At 46.4% G+C, this 4,259-nt stretch overlaps 1 pseudogene across 1 annotated transcript; it reads left to right on the forward strand.

The window, feature by feature from the left end:
• Positions 1 to 754: 754 nt before the first annotated feature.
• LOC149836719 (AT-hook motif nuclear-localized protein 28 pseudogene) lies at positions 755 to 1,887 on the forward strand (annotated as a pseudogene). Its single transcript, XR_016432047.1, has one exon. The product of XR_016432047.1 is annotated as an AT-hook motif nuclear-localized protein 28 pseudogene (transcript).
• Positions 1,888 to 4,259: the final 2,372 nt, after the last annotated feature.

Genomic DNA, 4,259 nt, shown 5'->3' on the forward strand with positions numbered 1-4,259 from the left:
GCACTATTGAACAAGTCTGGTAGCTCCATGTCGCTCGATTAGCTAGCTCATACCCAACCAACAGAACTTGACCATAACACTTGGTTAGCCAACTTGAGCCTCCTAGTCATCCTAACCTCCTTCACCGTGTCAAGAATGACATGGTTGAGTGCTAATAGCCAAGATTCGATGACAGAATATAGACGAGTAGGAACAGCCAAAGAGAATCTAGCAACCAAGTAGGTATAAGTTCATGGACCGAGTAAAGCCCCTTGGTCCGGAGCCTTGCATTACACCAGTGTGGGGGAGTCATCCCAGTTCATACCTGCCCATTTTTACCGATCATGTGTTGGTCAGACCCATACCAAAGCGTACCTTGTTGAGAGAGAGAGAGAGAGAGAGAGAGAGAGAAAAAGTATTACTTTTTAGAGAGAAAATTAGGGAGGGAAGCGCACCTTGTTGAGAGAGAGAATACCTTGTTTTTAGAGAGAGAGAGAAGTATACCTTGTTTAGAGAGAAATTGAGAGAGAGAGAGCACATCTTGTGCAGAGGCTGCAGGATGGGATGGGTCACGTTTGAGTATGACGGGGAATGGATGGAGATGGAGGGACCTTATGGTGGGCCCCGCAGACAGGGATGTTCGGTCGGCAGAATGACCCCTCCACAACCTCTGTGCCTTTACCTATCGATGAGACAAAACCCTAAGTTACCCTACCCACCCTTTTTTTCTCCTTTCCCTATAAAATCTAAACCCTTCTCGAACCCTGATAAAGCCAAACCCTCTCTCTCTCTCCATATTATATTGCTATTCCGGGGTCCAAGAAGATGGCCGCGGAGTACGTAGGAGGGGCGATGGTGGTGGTGGGGAGGGGAGGGCGGGAGTGCCCGGCGACGTCGGAGGACGAAGAGGCGGAGAGCGGAAGCACCGGCGGAGGAGGAGTAGGCGCCGTCGGCAAGGCCAAGAAGGCGGCGGCGGCGGCGACGACGATGGGGGCGATCGACGTGGCGCGGAAGCCGCGGGGGCGGCCGCCGGGGTCGAAGAACAAGCCGAAGCCGCCGATCGTGATCACCCGCGACGCCGAGAACGCGATGCGCCCCCACGTCCTCGAGCTCTGCGCCGGCTGCGACGTCGTCGAGAGCATCGCCCAGTTCGCCCGGCGCCACCACCTCAGCCTCTGCGTCATCAGCGGCAAGGGCACCATCGCCAACGTCTCCCTCTACCACCCCGCCGCCTCAGGCCGCCCCTCCGCCGCCACCCTCACCTTCCACGGACGCTTCGACATCCTCTCCCTCACCGGGACCTACCTCCTCCCCTCCTGCCCAACCTCCCCTTCCACCTCATCCTTCACCATTTCCCTCGCCGGAGCGCAGGGCCAGGTCGTCGGCGGAACCGTCGCCGGCAGCCTCGTCGCCGCTGGCCCGGTCGTCCTCATCGCCGTTGCCTTCAACAACCCCTCCTTCCACCGCCTTCCCGCTGACGACGAGGACTCCGGCAACCATAGGATGCCCACTGGAGGCGGCGCCTCTGCCGTAAGCGGTGGTGGTGTTAAGAAGGAGAGTGAGGCCGAGATGGAGGCTTGCTCGATGTCAATGTACAACCCTTTGAGTTGCCAACTCCCACATGACGCCTTCACGTGGGTGCCTTCCTCTAGGCCCCCTCCTCCTCCTCCTTACTGAATCAATCAATGAATGAAGTTTGTCTCGTTCTCAGCCTCCCCCATCCATTACACATGCATAGGATGTCATCCCGAATATCATGCATGGTGTTCTCATGCATGCATACGTTCTGCATTTAATGGTGTCTCTCTTCCTAGTGGGGATGCTGTGATTTGTACTAATTAATCTTGTCTTAAAATATCTAACTTTTGGCCTTTCTAGTGCAAGGGTGTGTTATGGTTCACTACTTCACTGTTGTTTTTGCTTCACGTCTTGTTTTTTCACTTGAAGGAATTAATTGATGTGATGTAATTGGAGCTGTGTGTGTGTGTGTGAGAGAGAGAGAGAGAGAGAGAGGCAAACGGGGGCAATAACTGAGGTGGATCATGGAATAGCTAGCTGGCTTCGAAGGATTGATTTGATAGCTTTGATGGAGGGATGAGATTCCCATCCGCACAAGTACACCGGGAACAAATTAAGAGAGAGAACCACAGGATACATCTCTGCATGAGAGAGAGAACATTCACCATTCAACATTACCAAAATACATCCAACAGAATATTGGATGGGAGAGACAAAAGAGAAATCTCTGCATGAGACAGAGAATCACAGAATACGTTCATGTAATCTTTTGTTTTTAACTTGTAGATAAAGCTTTTGCTGATCATACGATGGTTTAGTTCGCGTATGAGTGGTCATCAGAGAATGGGTAAATCACAAGCCATTAGTAAAAGAAACGGAAAGTGTCCTGAAATTGGTTTTGTAGCTGCTCTTCTTTTCTTGTTAGTAAATCTGGGAGAATGTAAGCATCACCCTGTTTGAAAATTGTGGAAAGAGTTGCCTTTCAAAAAAAAAATTATGCCTTTAAAAAAAGGAAAAAAGGTTTCGACTCGACAAGACCAAGTTCTTAGTCACTGCACTGAGGTCTAGCCCATAGAGTATAGGTGTGCCAAGTCGGGACATCAACGTGATGGGGAAGGGCATGTTAGACTTGGGGGGCAGGTCTATCTCTGATTTGACAAGTGAAAGCCATTCATGATGCCTCCTCCCAGAGACAGAATCTATGCCAAGTCATTCAAGCCTTTGGTTTTCTGATGGATGTCGAGCATTGTCTCAGTCAGGAAGAATTAAAGTATCAGAGTGCGCCATTTATATATGAAGATTGAATACGCTCTAGCCTATCTTGTGAGCCACTGATATAGACCCAACTCTCTTTAGCTGTGTTATGAAATCTTTATATTTATTTAACAAGCTTTGTGAGTTGAGGCGATCCTATCCCTTGTTCATGCTTGATCACTACTGGTCGAACTTATTTTACGAGTTTGAATGAGCTTTTGGTGAGTAAGTCGGGCTGTGCCACAAACCCACTCAATCTTGCTTCCCATCTATAGTTTAGGAGTTTCTGATTATGAGTTGCAATGATAAAATGGCATCTTTAAGAATTGGAAAACAGGCTTGGCATGATTAATTAGACCATGTCCTTTTGAACCACAATAGCCAGCCTTTAGGAGAGTATAATTTACAAGTTTTTTGCCACATACCTAGCAAACTATGCTAGAGTGAGGATCCGCAAGTCATGTAAGGATCATCCGCCGGGAGAGGATGGGGGTTCTGTGCAAATGAGATTCACTTTCTATATCTCATGAGAATCAGATATCATGAGATTCGAGTTCTCATGACATTTAGAAAGTGAATCTAGGTTGCACAGTACCCCAAAAGTAATCAAACCTAAAAAGTGAGTTGTGCACATCACCTCAAAAGCAAGCTTTTGCAAATTAATGAGACCTCATGAGATGAGTTCTCATTTGTGTTGAGAACTCGTCAGATAGAGGGTGTTCAAGTTTGGCCATGCTTGTGACAAGCCGAACCAAGCTCGAGCTCTTGTTGAGCCCCAGTTAAGCAAGCCTAACTCAAACTGGTTCATTAATTAAAGAATATTTTTTTAAAATTTAAAAGTAGTAATAGTTAAACACGAATTAAACCTACCACGTCAAGTTCAATCAGACTCATTAAAAAGTAATGCATTGTTTTAAACTGTAACTAATTGTGTTTGAACTCCAAACCTATTGCTTGCGAACCAAACATTTTAACCATATATATTTGACATAAAATATATATAAGTATACTTATTAATTACTGGTTATTGGTAAACAAGCTAAGTTTGCATTTAAGTCAGCTCGAGCTCGGCTCATGTTCGTAACTAGATGTGCCAAGCTCAACTGTCTTGTAAAAAAGTTGTATAAAAGTTTTTTTTTTTTTGATAGGCAACCTGGGGTTAGGCAGACCCCTACAAGATATCTATCAAGTCCCATGTGGCAGATGGATTCTAACTTGGGCCTTCAGGTTGGCACAAGACCCCGCTTACCACATGGGATACCACCTCGGTGGTAAAATTGTATAAAAGTTGCTATTTCGCAAACAATGAGATTTGAAACCTTAAACTTCTCTCTTACATGCCATATGCTCTAACCAACTGTACAGAATTAATTTTTTTTACTAAATATTGTACTTAATTTCTATATGATATATTCTCACGAGTTTACATGAGCCGAACTGAGCCGAGCACCTCTTGATCGTGTCTCTTGTTCAAGCTCGGCTCATTTTTGGTTAACGAACTGCTCGTG

The sequence above is a fragment of the Nuphar pumila genome, chromosome 5 (assembly GCF_984573655.1).
Source record: "Nuphar pumila chromosome 5, dmNupPumi1.hap1.1, whole genome shotgun sequence".
Lineage (NCBI taxonomy): Eukaryota > Viridiplantae > Streptophyta > Magnoliopsida > Nymphaeales > Nymphaeaceae > Nuphar > Nuphar pumila.